Source organism: Equus przewalskii, chromosome 13, assembly GCF_037783145.1.
Source record: "Equus przewalskii isolate Varuska chromosome 13, EquPr2, whole genome shotgun sequence".
NCBI classification, from domain to species: Eukaryota; Metazoa; Chordata; class Mammalia; order Perissodactyla; family Equidae; genus Equus; species Equus przewalskii.
The window spans coordinates 48,649,114-48,667,561 of record NC_091843.1 but is presented as its reverse complement, the minus strand read 5'-3'; the positions used below and the strand labels follow the sequence as shown (position 1 = coordinate 48,667,561).

At 43.0% G+C, this 18,448-nt stretch overlaps 1 long non-coding RNA gene across 1 annotated transcript in view; it reads right to left on the bottom strand.

The window, feature by feature from the left end:
- Window positions 1–5,768: 5,768 nt before the first annotated feature.
- Window positions 5,769–18,448, bottom strand: part of LOC139075109 (uncharacterized) — an 81,007-nt gene continuing 68,327 nt past the window's right edge. The window contains exons 2-3 of the long non-coding RNA XR_011525164.1: window positions 9,267–9,345; window positions 5,769–6,521 (exon numbers count right to left, since the gene is read on the bottom strand). This is a non-coding gene — a long non-coding RNA (uncharacterized lncRNA). The remainder of the gene's footprint in view (window positions 6,522–9,266; window positions 9,346–18,448) is intronic.

Here is an 18,448-nt window from a genome sequence, read left to right as displayed (position 1 = left end):
TGCTTGATCTGCCCTCTGTGTGTGGCCGTAAAACCACTTTGGCCAGATGACCGCACACTGCCGGTGACAGACGCTCCCCACGCCACGGTGAACCAGAGCCGAGAACCCTGGCCCCTCTACCTGGGCTCCGGAGATGAGTGGATCAAGAATATTTTCTAGTGAAACTGATTCCATAACTCATGGCTTAGAGCCCACAATAAAATCATGGTAACCATATATAAACATTAAAACATTAATCCTTTCCGAATAGGGCCTGACGAGAACAAGCCTAATTGCGGTAATGACCTCAAGTGTAGACACTGCCCAATATTAATCTCTCTCCCTGTGGTGGGATCCATCACACAGAACCCTGCAACTGCACCATGCACGAGTCTAATTGTAATAAGGCTAAACACGGGCACTCTTGCTAGATGAGCTGATTTTCATTAAAGAGCTAGAAGGAAAAAAATAATTCTTATTTTAAGGAGCTACTGTAATTTAACCACTTTTCAAAGACTAAGCCTTTTAAAAAATCCTTTTTAATCATTCCTATTCCCACATTTATTTTCATTTTTAATTTTTAATTGTAGAAAACACTCCAGTTAGATGAAATACTGTAATTTTTATTCATCAGGGAGTGTATATTTATGTAATATCCATGCTTGTTACCATAGGCACGTGGGCTATAAGATTTCACTTTGATAACTTAAAAATGTATATCCAGACATAAAAAAAAATTAATTTGTCACAGAATGAAAGTTACTACTGTGGGAGGATTCACCATATTTCTGTCTCCTGGGCCCTTTTCCATCTCTACCCCACAACGAGACCCTGGAGTTTAAAGAAGATGAATTATTGCATCCTGGATCAGTTCCTAGGCATTTGTTTGTTTGGGAAAGCAAACAAAGATGATGAATCAAATGGAAAGAAAATGAAAAGAACTTCTTCCTTATTCTGGGTAGGGTTGACCCCCACCCCCAGCTCCAAGGATGGGCCCTGATTTGTTTATCCAAATTAAAGTACACACACACACAAGCCCTTCTGCCATGTCTTAGTCACGGTTACACGCGCCAGTTTTGTTTTCTTCATGGCAATGATTACTAGCATTGGTTTTGTTTGTTTACTAGAAAAATTAATTTCCTGAAACCAAGGACTTTGGTGTCTACACACCTCTGTGTCCTAGCACCTAGAACAGTATCTGGCCCAGAGTAACCAACATTTCTATTGCAGTTCTTTCCTAACTGGTCAGACTGCCTCAGATTCTGCCCCAGCCCCACTCTGCCCTCAGCACAGCAACCTCCTGGGCCAGGTTGAGAAACCAGTGCCAAGAGCCCAGCAGTCGGTGATTCACAAAGAAACTGCATGACCATCCTTGATAGTCCAGAAAGTGAGAGAAAGTCTGGCAAATTTTTCATATATGTCCTTCTCTAGGAATTTGGAGTTAAGTGCTACAATAACTTATTATAGGGCTAAATGAATGCATCAGCTTAGGAAGCATTTTATCAGCTTCATAAAAAATGTGAAAAGGAATTATATAAAATCATTCAAGCATATCTGAAAATTATTTTTATTGAAAGCAAAATGTAAGGTTTTTAAATCTGAGAGGATTTTTCTTCTGATTGTATGTCCAAAGAAAATTAAATTTCAAATGAGACGTACTCTTTTTCTTTTTTCAGTACCATTTAATTTATTATGAAAACTGTCTAATGTACTTACATGAAGTACAGAGAATAACTTACAAACTTAATACTTTTCCCAAACTTTTTTTTTTAAAGATTTTAGTTTTCCTTTTTCTCCCCAAAGCCCCCTGGTACAGAGTTGTATATTTTTAGTTGTGGGTCCTTCTTGTCGTGGCATGCGGGATGCCGCCTCAGCATGGCCTGATGAGAGGTGCCATGTCCGAGCCCAGGACCGGAACCAGCAAAACGCTGGGCCACCAACGCGGAGCACGCGAACTTAACCACTTGGCCACGGGGCCAGTCCCATTTCCAAACTTTTTTACCTAAAAATAAAATAAAGTAGAATATCTTCATAATTGAAATTAAAAAAGAAATTTTGGCCACCAAAATCAACAGTTTGACTCTTACTATAACATAAAGGTTGGAAGGGTTTCTGTTGAACAATTTTAAATGTTACTGAAGCAAATCGATGCAGGTTCCTTGGAAGTAAAATAAATATAAGCAAAACCCCTTCATTACAAATGCTTAAGTCTTTTCATTGTTTTTGTTTGTTAATAACATTAAGATGTTACTGAGGTTGGGCGCAGCAGTTAAGTGCACACGTTCCACTTCTCAGTGGCCCGGGGTTCGCCGGTTCGGATCCCAGGTGCGGACATGGCACCGCTTAGCACGCCGTGCTGTGGTAGACATCCCACATATAAAGTAGAGGAAGATGGGCACGAATGTTAGCTCAGGGCCAGTCTTCCTCAGCAAAAAGAGGAGGATTTAGCGGTAGTTAGCTCAGGCCTAATCTTCCTCAAAAAAAAAAAAAAAAAAAAAGATGTTACTGAGGTTAATATCATACATCCAGGAGGCAGATCTGAGGTTTTCCTGTCTCCTTATGGGTAATTTTGAAATAAAAGTAAATTATATCTTTTCTCCCCCAAATAGTAATTCTCCCCATTCTTCCTATTTGTATGCTTTAGAATGTGGGTAGGTATGCCCTATAGGAAGTAAAACTGGGCTTTCCTAGTTGGGAGAGGTATTTAAATAGAGGTAAAAAAGGAAAAGAGAAAAGTGAATACTGTTCCTTTCTTAATTGAAGAACTAAGTAGTAGAAAATGTGTGATCCTTTTTCTTCTTTACCCTTGCAAATACATATGTAAACAAATAATGACTTTCTGGTCCTGGAAACGGCAAACACCTAATGTATAAGATTCTCTTTCCTATAAAACATATTGTCAGAAACAGAGGTGAATTAAGGGCAAACCAGGCAGCCTATTGCCTACAGCACTGTTCTCTAAGAGGTACTAAGAGAGTCTGGAAATGTCACAGATGGAGAAACTTGTATTTACCATGTCGCTTCTAACGAGAGAGAAGTAATGTGTTTGGACAAAACACTTCGCGTGGGGCTGAGACCCCCGAGGCATTATTTGAGCCTGACTTCTAAGAAGAGTAGGTTGGACAGCTGTGGGCTCGGTTCTGCTGAGTGGAGTGTTCAAGTCTGGTGGAAATGAGTAGCTTGGGTCATGGAAGGAGACACTCAAGGACTCCTACGTTCCCCCCTCACTTTTCTCCTACACAGAGCTCAGACTCTCTTCAAAATAAATGTAGAGCTCTTTAAAATTATGATTTTAAAAGGACCAAATTATTAACCTGCTAGGATGCCCAAAGTCTCGTTCTTAGTCTGTTCAGGCTGCTATCACAGAATACCACAGACTGAATGGCTAATAAACAACAGCAATTTATCTTCACTGTGCTAGAGGCTGGAAGTCCAAGATAGAGGCACCACCATGGTTGCATTGGGTAAGGTCCTTCTTCTTGGTTCATAGTGCTTTCTCTGTGTCCTCACATGTGGAAGGGGCTGGGGGTCTCTCTGGAGCCTCTTTTTTAAGGCACTAATCCTGTTCATGAGAGCTCCACCCTCATGACCTACAACCTCCCAAAGACCGCACCTTCTAATCCTATCACATAGGGCATTAGAATTTCAAAATGAATTTTGGGGGCACAAACCTTCAGACCATAGCAGTCCCCATCTGGGCTTGATGACAAAATCATGGCAACAAAGCTCTGTTCCTCTGCCATCCATCCAGGGAAATCACAGAGCCTTTTAGAGACCTTTGCTTTCATGGTACTCACTTAATGGGATGTTAGGTGAATGTCCCATTCTTTGTAGATAAAAAGTATAATTAATAATTCTCTTCAGTGTGTGCACTGGCTGTTAGCAAATAAGAAAATGCTTTTAATTCAGCTGTTTCCTTCCCTAAATCTCCATCTTATTTATTCTCAGTGTCTTTTTCACAGCATGGTTGGTCTCAACTGCCCTGGACATCAAAGATGGTGCCCATCAAGTCCCTGGGTCTAGAAAGGCTGGCCCTTCTTCTTATACACTTTCCTCACTAGGAAAAAAGGAAGTACACACATTGGCTATGAGGGAACTTTTTGAGAATTTTTTTCATTACCTCATGGTCAACAAAATGATCATCAAAACATTGGCTCCAGATAAAGAAGACTAATTACTAAAGAAGATTGCAATCTGAGAAACCATCACCTCTGAGGTTTCTTGTGGTCTTGTTGCAATTCTGTTACTATGTGAGAGTACTTTTCTCTCACTATTTGTGTATGATAGTTCCAGAATTGCCCCTGATGCAAACAAAATAGAAAATGCAGGGAATTTTAAATCGGCTGTTTCTGTTTGCTTATTTGTGAATTGAAAGTAATGATCAAAAATAGAGTTATATTGGGGCTGGCCCCGTGGTCGAGTGGTTAAGTTCGCGCGCTCCGCTGCAGGCGGCCCAGTGTTTCGTTGGTTCGAATCCTGGGCACGGACATGGCACTGCTCGTCAAACCACGCTGAGGCAGCATCCCACATACCACAAGTAGAAGGACCCATAACGAAGAATATACAACCATGTACCAGGGTGCTTTGGGGAGAAAAAGGAAAAAAAAATAAAATCTTTAAAAAAAAAAAGAGTTATATTGAAAGTTGCATGGGGTAACATGATAGCTCATTCTTGTATGCTATAAATTGCCCTTGTAAGCTATATTGTTGGGCATGGATTGGCCCAGTGGTGGTAAGAGCTGCAAGCTTTTTTTCCTGTTTTAAGTAAGATTACTAATTCTGAAAGAAGATGCTTTGTTAAGCTCTGTTTCACTGTGAGGATCTGATTAGGTTGTTTGTTCTGTTTGTTGCAAACTCAAGGTTGTTTCACTGTAAGAATCTTATTTCTTGCTGTAAACTCTAGGTTGTTTGCTTTTGGTTAGGACTTTACAAAAGGAAATAGGTGTGGACTGTTGTAATCCAGAGTCTGGTGTATGATGGGGGCTCAAGCTTCGACAAGACTATCCCAGAGGCAGGTAGAATGAGGATTCTTTACTGAAATTTGGAACTCACTTGCAGGAGTAGCTCATGTCATCTTTGCTGTCATTATAGGCTGTACCAGAATAGCATCATTTCAGCCAGCTTTACCAGATTAAATCAAGCAAGATGGAGTTATAAGCTATAAAACAAGAACGGGTTAAATTCTTTTAGATTGCCTTCTTGGTTTTAAGGAAAATGCATGAGGTTCCATGATAAAAACATGTTATGAAAAGGATTGCTCTGATATGATCAAACATATTAAAATCATATATTTCATTATGTCTTCACGTTTGATCTTTAATCTGTCATGATGAGCTCATTGGGTCTAATGGTTCAGCTTGCTGAGATTTGTGAATTAGAGCTATACTTTTACTGACCCTAATTTTTTAGGTTAATAATAGTTTTTATGAAAGCTGGTCATCTGATACATTGTGGGGATAAATGAGTCCACTCACTTGGGATTCTGCCACTCGACACCGAGAACTTTTTACAAAGAACAATTTTCACTTTGATTTTTCTCCAACATGATATATGAGCCAGAGCTCTAAATCTGTGTGTATCTAATATGCATGTATATGCAGTTTTAATATACACATTTAACATGAAAATATATTTTCTTTCTGCCTTAGAAATAAGTGCTTTCTTCTTTGCAATAGCTAGAATGTTTATTATCCCAGCAGATTTCTTTTGATTAGACTGGAGTGTATACATTAATTAACCTTGCTTGGATTATTTTATTAAAAAACTAAATCACAAAATACTAAAGTAAGTATCATTCCAACGTCTTTAATGTTGAGTGTCTGTCTTGTGACTTTCACAAAAACTCTTCAGGGTGAAATAGAAGAGGTGAAGATGCTCATTAGCCTGAAATTCCTGGGTGTGACTATGCCCTAAATTCTTCCAGGTGCCATAGGCAGAATGTTTTCACATGAAAAAATGTTTGTATCATTCATTCTCTTGTAACAAGCTCAACATTTTAGTCCATAGAATATTTATTGAGATACTAGTATAGACTTACAAAGGATTTTCTATAATGGTCAACCTCCCAACATTTTAATTTAATTTAATTTAATATTAATTTGGTCCAGCTTTACTTCAGATCATCCCCCTTCTAGTTATTTTTGCCTCTGGGATGATGATTTGATAAGCCAAATATAAATATCAAACTCAAACTGTTCAGAATTTATTTCAATCTATTGGAAAGAATTTACTGAGCACCTGTCATGCACAAGTCACTTAAGGGATATTATGAAATATAAAGCAATGTCTTCTTAAGAGGATCCCAAATTCTTTGGTATTTCTTGCCTGCCAAAAAATAATTAACATCCATGAAGTTTAGCAAACGATGACCTCAAAGACAAATGAAGATTTTAGGCCTTTCCAAAGTCCCTTTGAGCTCCAGGTAATTAGATTTATCTCCATGGCTTCTATCACAAAGCTGGGTACCAAGTCCATCTGTAGATGCAAGTTCTTGGATAGGAGATCCAGTGCCAAGGTCAGCTTGCTAGCAAAGCACCAGGATTCTGCCAAAGAGTAAACATATTCTAATATCAATGGAAGTAAACCTCGGCATGTGATCAGATGACAGGATGGTGACAAGGCTAGCATGATTTAGTGAGGGAATGGGCACCTAAAAAATGTACAGTGCTACTCATTCACTACAAATCTAACCACAGGTTGTTTTATTTGCCTATGTTATGTTGGTTTGTCTAAAATATATCCCTAGCAGTCTTAACAACCATTGATATGGCATTACTTGGCAATATGATGTCAATGAATCAGTAACGGTGGGGGCAGGAGGAGAGAGGCTAACAGCCACCCCAAATGACTAGTCCAGCTCCTGCCCCTCCAGGGCAATGAAGGAGGGCAGCGTATGGATTCCTGAGTGGAGCAGTGGGTTTACTTATTAAGGGAGAAGCCGAATAAGGGAGTGATGAAGATTAGGGAGTAATGACCTACTTTTAATGCCAGCCACTAGGGCTCCTCAGTAGATTGCGAGCATTGCACAGTAGAATGCTTTAGAACAAAGAGGGTGCAACGTGAATCCTCCACACAGACAGGCATTTGAAGCTTAAAAAATACCCAAATATACAATGGCCTCTTGTTTAATTATAGTAATTATTCATCAGGCTCCAGATGTTAAGAAAGAAAAAAACTTTATCTTTTTATGATTAGAAGCATGAATCCTTTCAGATGTGTGTGTCACTGAAATGGAATGTATCTAATCATCAACTTGCAGCTGAGAGTGTGCGAGTAAACTGAAGCCAATCCAGATCCTTATTAAAAGAATTTGTTTCCAAAAGGAGAGAGAAATACCTTCCATTCGGCCTTAATTTCAGCCCTATAGGCAAAGTCAAAAGTACTTGGGTCATTCTGGCAGCATTGGGACTTATTTTATAATGCTCCATCACACTCTTGTCCAAAAACCACTGATGGCTGTGGACTTATGTGAGGCTGCTGCATTCTTTCAAAGGTGATCAAGAGGCCCAGGAATCAAGGCCCCCGCTAGCTGTGCACACTTGGTGTGCAGGGAGAAGGTGGCCTCCCAGAAGGCCAAGCCTGGAATTCCATAGCTGGAGACCTACGTCACTGGGCCGGCCTCCATTTTCTTTTTTTTTTTTTAATGCAGATAGAAAAAGCACATGAAGTACGAAGTATATATGAGGCCTTAGGCCTTACCAAACCCCATGAAATTGAAAAGACAACAAAGTTCTCTTTCTGCCAGGGTTCCAAAGATATAATTGGATAAAAACAACTGGAACGTGGTATCTAGCCTCCAAGATGGCCCCAATGACTCTCATTTCCTGATACCCATGCTTTTGTGTAGTCCCCTTCCACTTTGAATAGGGCCTACTGTGTAACCAAAAGATATTGTGGAAATGACAGTGTATGTCTTCCCAAGCCAAGATATAAAAGGCATTGCTGCTTTCTTCTTGCTCTGTACCTAGGATTACTCACTCTGGGAGAAGCCAGCCACAGTGTCCGTAAACACTCAAGGTGCCTAATGGAGAAGACCATGTGGTGAGGAGCTAAGGACCCCTGCCCACAACCAGTGCTAATTTGCCATGTGAGGGGTCTCCTGACCCTCCAGCCTCAGTCTAGTCTTCAGTGACTGCAAACACAGTTGACATCTTGACTGCAATCTCATGAGAGATCCTGAGCCCGAACCACCCAGCTAGGCTGCCCTCAGATTCCTGACCCACAGAAACTACGTGAGATAATGTTTACTGTTTTAAGCTGCTGAGTTTGGGGTTAATTTGTTATATAGCAATAGATAACTATTGCATAGCGTAATCTTAAGCTGCTTGACTGAATCCTTTTACCTTGAAGCCTCTCTATAAATAAAGCCATGAGTTTCATTTCAGGCCCAAATAATTATACGGTATAGGTGTGGGGGAGTGGGGGTGTGTGTCTTAGAGGAATCCATTCAACTAGTCTTCTCCTCTACTCTACAACACAGAATTCAGCTCGAGGATCCCAAGACATGCTGTAATTACTTATTTTATGGACTCTCACATTAGAGTATATACTTCATACTTCATGTACTTTTTCCATCTGCATTCAAAAACAAGAAAAGAAAATGGAGGCCGGCCCAGTGAGGTAGCAGTTAAGTTCACACGCTCTGCTGCAGTAGCCTGGGGTTCGCCAGTTTGGATCCCAGGCACAGGCCTATGCACTGCTAATCAAGCCATGCTGTGGCAGGCATCCCACATATAAAATACAGGAAGATGGGCACCGATGTTAGCTCAGGGCCAATCTTCCTCAGCAGAAAGAGCAGGATTGGCAGCAGATGTTAGCTCAGGGATAATCTTCCTCAAAAAAAAAAAAGGAAAATGGTAGCCTCACAAATGACAGAACTTAATTTATAAGACATCCTTAGACCATCACCATGTTCAAGGTAATATGCCAGACTGTAGGAGGTGTTCATAGAGCTGGAGCACTCATAGTCCCCATCCTCAAAGAACTTACGCTAGGGGGAAATGCAAGTACACATGTGTCTATAAAATAAAAACGCCATTAACAACAGATAATAAATATGTACAGAGGTGACCAGGGACAAACCAAGAGATATTATTTTAAATTTGGTTAAATAATAGGTAGGACCTCAAACAGGCAAAAGAGGAACGGAGAAAGCCACCTCAGAAGGAGGAAGCAAGCATAAATCTGGGCAGCCTCAGGGCCAGGGCCTTCTCTAAGAGAGAAGAAAACCTCAGAATGTGCTGGAATGGACGGCAGACCTTGTGTTGGGATGAAGGAGTGATATTTACCTGAGTAGCCAGCAAGAGACATTGAAGCGTTGTACAAAATGGAGTGACCACATATCAAAACTGCACTTCTGGAAAATAACTGAATAGACAGAGGACAAATTAGAAAAGAGAGAGCTGAAGCCAGCACAACCAGGAGGCAATGGTCACAGTCTAGCATAAATTAGGGGAAGGGCAGTGCGAATGGAGAGGATGGGCATGTGTGAGATTCAGAAATGATGGAGTCTCCAGATTCTGCCATAATGGGATAAAGCTGATGCAGGGAAAGGTGGAAGAGGGCAGAGCACACAAAGAAGACACAGGTGTTTCAGCTTGGGATAGGAACAGAGCTTTAGACAGAATTGGGGCCTGACAGAAAGGCTGCGAAGAGCAGAGAGCAGGGAAATAGGGTGGGAGATGGTCATTCAAATGTACATACACATTCAAACTCTAGCCTTATACTAGGTCATCCTCAGACTGCAGGTGAATGCCTTTTGCAAGAATAAATACTTTGATTTGCATTGGAAACTGTCAGCTGGGCATGCAAATAAAGGATAAAACCATTCTATACATGGATGCAAATATTCTTTGCATATGTAGTTAAAAATATTGAAAACCTCCAAGTTAGACATCACAAAAGAACCTGCCTGTATTTTTTTTGACAATTGACCTTTCTAAGCTACCCCAATCTGACCTCAAGCCCTACCTTGCCTTATGTTTCTAAACAAATTCTTTGCCCTGCCATACTTCTATGAAATGGCTAAAGGATACCATCACCTAACCCACTGTTTTAAGCCTACCTTCCCAGCAACTCAAACAGGAAAACTCAAAAGCTGTCTTACTCTCTGGCAATGAGCTAATTCTGTGAGGTACCAAGCTCCCTCTGATTTAAATACACAGCTTCCCTTGTGTACTTTCAAAGCTATGTGCCTAGCTTGAAAATTTTTCCACATCACCAAGAGAGATCTTTTCCAATGTACCAATGCCAAGACTTTCATGCAAAGCTACGATTTGAATCCCGATCTTCAAGTTAGGCTACTGGCTTTTTAAATTTTGCTGTGTACACGTGAAGCAAATGTTTACTAAATACAAGTGTTTTTGCAAATTAGAACTGGTCCTGGCTAGAGTGGAATATGAAAATAATAATAATAGCAACAGTATACCAGGCACTTAGTGGCACCATTTTTAGCACTTAAGATAGATTAACTCACTCAGTTCTTACAATAAAACTAGGAGGGGCCTGAATCAACATCTCAAGAGCCAACATTTGATCCCAGGCAGCCTCACAGCCTGGCCTCCACTGGGCCTAAATAGAGGAATTTTCCGTGGACATTTTTATAGTCATCACTGTATTTGTTTTCTATTGCTGCTGTAACAAATTACCACAAACTTAGCTGCTTAAATGACACAGCATCGCATCTCTCAGATTCTTCCTCTCTAGCTGTGTCTCCCTCTGACTCTGACCCCTTCTGTCTCTCTCTTCCACTTTTAAGGACCCTTGTGAGTCTATGAGGCCCACCAAGAAAATCCAGGATAATCTCTCTATTTTAAAGTCAGCTGATTAGCAGCCTTAATTCTCCTCCATCATGTAACTTAATACATTCACAGTTCCCAGGGATTAGCGCATGGACTTCTTTGGGGGTGGGGGCATTGTTCTGTCTACCACACCCACTCGCCATAAGTAAGGAATCTAAAAATCCAAGCAGATTTAAAATGCTAGAAATCAGAATGATAAATAAGAGAAAAAGAGAGAGGTGAACAGGTGGACGAGAAAAAACGGATAGATTTCTCACGTGTGGATGGGTGAACACAGAACCTGAGATCCAGCTCCCACTTCCTGATATTTGCCCATCCCCCTACCGCTGCATCATCCACTCACAGAGAGCAAGTACAATCAACCTCTAGCTTCCTAATCCCACCTTCCCCGCAGCTCAACAAGGAAAAATCAAAACCTGTCTTACCCTTGGCACCTTTCATGATCCTGATTTTGTTAGCTTGCATGCAGTGCACTGACCCCTCCACAGAGCATGTTCTCTATGGCCATCACAGCCAGGGAGGACTTCACAGGCTCTCAGCGCCTTGAGGTGACCACTAGGACAGAAGCGGGCATGGAGCACTGTGGCAGTACTGGGTGTGCACCACATTTAGTCAGGGAGACAGTGATGGCGTCTGCAGGGCAGAACAGTTGGGGTCATCCAGGCCAAGAGGGAGGGAGAGGGTGGACCTGGCAGAGGCAGCAATGGCTCTAGGACTCAGAGGTGGAAATGAGCATGAGCTGGTTTCTCTAAACACTGGTGTCCAGTAGGGTGGATCAGGGAGGGGTAAGAAGTCAGGGCCCAGGGGCAAGCAGGGTCAGACCCCACAGGGCCAGGGGTCCAGCTAAGAAGCCTGCAATTGAATGTGTAAGTCCCAGGGAGCCACTGGGGGCTGTTAAGCAGGAGCCAGAATAAATGTACTCATGACCAGCTGTGAATTTGTGTGTCAGGTTCCTCTGCTGTAAAATGGAGAAAATGCCCACCTCCTAGGGTGGTGTGGAAGATCAACTAAGGAGCAAGCCACTGAGCACTGTGGTTGACACACGGTCAGTGCTCAGGAAATGCTGAGACAGAAAATGTATCGGCAGCCAAAATGTCACCCATCCTGGAGATCTAGAGCACAATCATCTTAACACGCCCAAGTCCATTGTCTGGAGTCCACGTGCTCTCCAAGTCTTCTGCAAACTGCCACAACAGTTTCGTCTGGACGCCTCTGCGGCCTCCGGAGCAGCTGTTCCCAGCACTCTTCTGTGTTCTGCACGGTGTCTATCCAGCTAAGAAGCTCAGGCTCCCTCTTGCAAAGTGCTAGTGAGCCTCTAAAAGGGAGGAGGAGTGAAAGGTCCCTGGAGGAGCCATAGATCAGGGCAGCCAAAAGACTCCAAGGACACTGGGACATCAGTGTTCTCACAGAGCCCTTCGGGCACCTACCAGTCAGGATTTCTATTGACTGCCGCTCTCATTCATCTTGGTCTCCCCTTGTCTCCCTCCTCTTTCCTCCTCTTCACTCATCAACCCCTCTCCCTTTAAGAAGGAAAACCATCAGTCATTTCTCTTTTCTTATGCAGAGCGTCTTCTCCCTTCCTCTAATGTCTTAGTGCGAGCTTCTCAAGGTGTTTCCTAAAGGCTGTGAAGAGGGATTCTAGTGCCAGCTATGAGGCTGGTTCGATGTTTTCACTGTCTAGGCACAGAAGTAAAGGACATGTTTGGCTGGACTTGAGAAATGAGACTCAGACCTGTTGGCCAAAGAGTGAGGCATCGCGTTGATCCTGGAGGCGTTTGCATCCCTCCCCTGACAACTCTGCCTAGGAAAGGAGCCAGAAGCCTCTTGACAGAAAAGGGGCTGGAATTTGTCCCCTCTCCAATGGAAATGCAAAGATGTTAAGATCCGGCTAAGCTGGAGTTAGCCAAACTGCTAACATTAGAGGGCATAGTCTCCACCCAATATTGCCCTCACTTCTGACACCAACTGCACGTTCAGGAGATTCCCCAAATCACTCTCATGTTCAAGAATTCACTAGAAGGAATCACAGAACTCACTGAGGGCTGTTATACTCATGGGTATAGTTTATTACAGGGAAAGGGTACAGGTCAAAATCAGCCAAGGGAAGAAGCACACAGGGCAGAGGTGGCAGTAGGCGGCTGGGTCTCAAACAGGAAGTTTCTGCTGTCCCATCCGTGTGGAGTGAGGATGCATTACCTTCCTGGCATCAACACGTGGCAATAAGCACAGAGTATTGCCAACCAGGAAAAACCAGGAAAACTCACTCAAGCTTTGGTGTCCAGTGTTTTTATTGGGGCTCCATTATGCAGGTTTGATTGAGTGATCAATTGCCCACATGGTTAATTTCAGTCACTAGGCCAGTGGACAACTAAGGCCACTCGACTCAAAGCCCTCACCCTAAGTCACATGGTTGTCCTGCTGATATGGCCAGCTCCCACCCTATGTCTACTCAGTGAGGCTGGTCCCATTCTAAGATTTGGTGTGGTCAGCCCCTACCCTACACAAAGACACTCCTGTCAGGGATGATATAGATTACCTCCCAGAAACCGAGGGCAACGGCCAGACCCCTCTTTGGGCAAGGCCAAGTTGTTTACTCTGCAGACTCCAGGAGACTAACAGAAGCCTAATTTATAAAAATGAATGAGCTCTCTCCACCTTCCGTTGTCACTCTAGGAGGGAGTGGGTGGACTGTTGGGATCCACTGGGGACAACTAAGTTATCAGAGGGGAGGGCTGGTTCCTGACCCAGGGCTGAGCAGCTCTCAGCCCCAGCACCCGAGCAGCATGTGCCTCAGGCAAGCAGCTGGCCCAGGAAGCTGAGACACATTCCTAGAGGCTAAGAGTACGGGAGAGCTGTTTCACAGTGAGTGAGTGCCAGAGGGCGGAGGAGAGAGACGAGGGGCAAACGAAGAGGGCTTAGATAAATTGGGAAGAGTCATGATGCGGGAAATGCCAACCAGCAAAGGGATAAGACAGATAAATCCGAGAGGATGCACGACCAGGGAGGATGAGTGTGGTCCTGCATCTTGGGTGGGACAGCACTTGTGAGAGTGAATGGAGATCCTATTTATAATTGTGCCAGGACAACAAGTGGAAATCAGACTATCCCAGACAATCTGGGACGTATGTTCACTAAGTCTTAGGTGGTGACAATAATCAGACAAAATCAGATTTAGGAATGACAATAATCAGAAGCTGGTGACCAATATCCCGCATCTGGCACAATTCATCCTAGTTCCCGAGCTGGCCCTGCCTCCTGGGCCACATTTGGCCTGATCTCAAAGAGAGCTACAGTGAGACCGGGCTGGAGGGCCCTGGTCCCAGGCAGTGTCTGCCCAATGGGTGAATGTCACCGAGGGCTGGGGTCTCAGTGGGGGCTTTCCAGAATGTGGAGACAGTGTGGAGGGCCTTGGTTCAGAGCAGCAAGCCCCGGCCTGTGTAGGAGCCTGCCCCAAAGTCTGTGGGCCTGTGCTGAGGGCTGGTTCTCAGCTGTCTTCCTGCACACAGTCTTTAAGAGTTAGAAATTTAAGGTCACCCTTTTTGAATGAGATCTTCCGGGGAATCGGGGTGGCTGATTGTACCCTGCAGGTGTTCGACTGGCCTAAGGCACCTTTGTAATGCTGGCACAGATAGAATTGAAGAGAGTAATAGATGAGACAGCCAGACAAACGTAGACAGAAGAATGCATATGGCATCATATGCATGGTCCTGATGTAGACATCATGGGATTAAAGCCAGGACAATGCTTTTTGACCATGAGTATGAAATCTTATAGTAAACACAGCGAAATTGGGTAGATTTGGAAAATGAGAGAGCGGTGGATAGAACCTTGGCAAAGAGTTGGATTTTAGTCTTAGTTATAGCACTAGATTTTATCCAGGCACTACCCTGTATTTTAGTCTTGGTTAATTTGACATAACATGTAGAAAACATCAACAACAATACTAATAGCAAACATTATTGAACACTTACTGTTAACCCACTTAATCTTCCACACAACCCTAAGAAGTAGATACTGTTTTTTATTCCCATTTTACCAAAGAGGAAGCTGACACAGAGAGGTTAAGTAATCTGCCCAAAGTCACACAGCAATTTTGTGCCAGAAGACAGCTCCTGAGTTTATGCTCTTAACTTTAGCATGTTTGTTTGTAAAATGAGGCAGTTAGATTAAATTATGTCTAGGCTCTTTTCCTTTGTTACAGTCTATGAAAGTCTGGATTTAAATTTAAGTGAAAATACTTAGATTAGATATACAAAAAGAAAGAATATTCATGGCCATATTTACATGTAATATTTAACATAAAAACTGAATTTACAGCATGCATATTGCTCAAAATTCATTTTACAAAAAGCTAAGGAAGGCCACGAAGATTAGCTGGTGAAAAAAGTGATTTTTTTTTTTAAAGATTTTATTTTTTCCTTTTTCTCCCCAAAGTGCCCCGGCACATAGTTGTATATTCTTCGTTGTGGGTTCTTCTAGTTGTGGCATGTGGGACGCTGCCTCAGCGTGATTTGATGAGCAGTGTCCTGTCCACGGCCAGGATTCAAACCAACGAAACACTGGCGCCTGCAGCGGAGCACACAAACTTAACCACTCGGCCATGGGGCCAGCCCCGAAAAAGTGATTTTTTAACAGTCTTCAATGGCAGCTGCTCTAGAGTCAAGTGTGGACAAATATAGAAACACTCTACTGGTATAGAGTCTTAAAACACACATGCACACTTTCCATAATATTTAAAAAATCAGGTTAATATAAGCCTCCAATTCAGCCAAGAAAACAATTTTTCCAACCGAAAGTGAGCCGATAGCAATATCTTGATTTCCACTCTGTCACTTTCCTTCAAATAGAAGGGAGGGAAAGGGATAAATACCTCACCATCGCTATGGACCAGGCCAAGGGGGCCTTCTGTAGACCCAACTTCATCCTGGGGCCCTATCCCCTCAGGGAAGACCCAGGGCCTCTCTCAGGTGCTCCAGACTCAGCACCCTTATGCACTCTTCCTTACTCCTCTTTCCAATGCTGCATATTCCTCTTGCAGGTAAAAAAAGGACCACTGGGAATGCTCAAAGTATTGTCTCTCAGGCAACATTCCCACCAGGACCCTTACCATAAACTAAGCCCTGGGTGAGATTTCTCTTATTCACTTGATGATGGAGAGATGCACAGAGTATCATAGAAGAACAGAGCCGGGGCATCCATGTCCCCTGGGAAAGTGAGGGACCAGAAAAGGCTTCAAGGACCAGGTAATCCCTGAGCTGAGCCCCAGTGGCTGGAGGAGCGGTGGAGGAGGGTGTGCCAGGCAGAAGGGAGAGCAGGCACTAAGGCCCCAGAGCTAAAAATACTCTGTCACGGATCCTCACTACGGCGCTTCCGGGTGGTACTGACAGGAGATGCAGCTGGTGAAGCAGGATGGAGCCCACACACAGGGTTGGTTTGCCTTGATCCTGTTACTGAGGGATTTTATCGAGAATTGACAATATCAGACTGGTGTTTATAGAAGTCATCTGGCTAAGATGGATCTGAATGTTCCCAGACTAGAAGCTAGTTAAGAGACAGTGGGCAAGAGATCACAGATTCTATAAATATTTAGGACACAAAATAAGGAGAATTTGAAATGTGGAAGATGCAAATGGAAAAAAACTCAAAAATCCAAGAACGCCCCTAGAGTTCCATCCTAGGTGAAAAGATCGTCAGATGTTTATGCAGACCTCCAGCCTCCTGCAAGGCCCCTAGAGCCCCTTTCATCACGCTCCAAGTCCCCAGAGGCTCATGTGTGCTCAGGAAGGTCTGACCCTATGGCATCTAGATCTACAGCTGTGTTTCATACATCTGTATTTTCTATTGCTTTACAAGAAGGTGTATTACTTTATCATTAAAGAACATACACGTATGTTGAAAATATATTTACAAAAGTTGTCTGAAGAGAATCCCAACCTTCCACGGCCGGTGCCGTAATCACCCATGGATTACAGAAAGTCACTACGAAAGAAAGAAGACGCACAGCAGAAACTAGGATACTTAACTAAGTAGAGCGTACCTATTAAACTAAATTTTGAGGGAATTTTTCTTGTAGTTCAGGATCTCTTGAGTAGAGAAGTCAGTCGGGGGATTTTTAAATTATCCAACAAACATTTCTGCACCATTCTGGAAAAGTAGACAAATCTTTAGCGGTAGGACCAAGCATTTGTCTCATAGCCATTGGGAGATAAATGGCTTACAATGAAATAAACTGTATTTGGTAATTAAGATGATGTGCATTGATTCCTACCATTTATCTCTTTTGAAACATCCTTGTAAGAAAGATCAGAGAATCACAGAGCTGGGCTGTCAAAAGGGGGTGTGTGGGCTGGGAGGAAGGACGGCAGGGAGCAAGGTGAGAGGTGTTTTTGTTAAGTGCTGCTAAAATTAATGGCGCTATTTTCACACTGGTAAAGTTAGACAGTGTGATTGTAGTCCAGGCAAGGTTTTTTCTCTCCCCAGAGACTAGGGTTTTGATAGCAACTGGTCAAACACAAAGGTATAAACAATCAGCATTTCCTCTCATAGGAGAAGTAAATAGCCTTCTCCTGATGACTGTGTCCTGATGAATTAATAGGGGTAAGCTGCGTTTGTCAGAAATTCCACGCTGGAATCGGGGCCTCTCCATGCAGACATGCCCTCCTGCCAGTCCCATGCACCACTTGGCCTCTGAGCCACGAGGCTGGAGCTGTGCCCAGCATGCTACCTGCTGAAATGCTGATTCAGTGCTGCGCCTGGGGACACTGAGGCAGGGGGCTGATTTTTCAGCCCTCCCTTTAATCCCTTACATCTCTATTATTGCACTGTTCGACTCATTGGAAGAAGAAGTTGGGATCCTGTCTAAATCAGGGCTTTGGAGGATATTTAAAAGAAAAAAACGAAAGTCCCTATCATGGAAATATTCCTTTTTATTGCAAGCACAGTTCCCAGACAGCGGGAAAAGAGGGAGCTGGATCTGACCCCTGAGTGTCACATCTATTTCTATTTTGGGGTGCACAAATGTAAGTACATTTATGCATTTAAAATACGGACGCAAAACAACTAGAAAACAAATGTTTTTAAATCTAAATTAGAGATAAGATGGAATTTATTTGAGGACATTAGTAGTGAGTAAAAAACAAAGCAGGAGACCAGTACCTCACATGGGAACTGATCAGATAACTACCTCACAGACAAACACAACCACCTGGATGCCAGGAGCGAAGTGCGGCCACCATTTTGCCCTAGCCGGGCTTTAATTCCCAATCTTCTTTAGAGGATGTGGTCTTACAGGATAGGACAAAAAGAGTGCACGGAGAAGCAAAGACAACACAGCGACACGGTGTAAGACGAGGCCACACCAATGAATGGAGTAGGTAGACTTGGTTTCCTAACTGGCTTAATATTAACTAAATTCAAAATCAAATTGAAATCCAGAGGGATATTTCTTTTCCCCACCTTCTTAATACCCTCCTGTAAGCAGGCGCAGTTTTCATTCATTTCACTGATCTATGACTAATAAATTCTTTATTTCAGCAGCCTGAGAAGAGCAAATCCATCTTTTTCATCTTTCTTCCCAAACAAAAGAACCTCTTTGAATCGTAGTTTCTGTGTGAGTCGGCATATGGGGTGGGGAGAGGGTAAAGCTGGGAGAGTGCTGGGAGAAGAAGAGG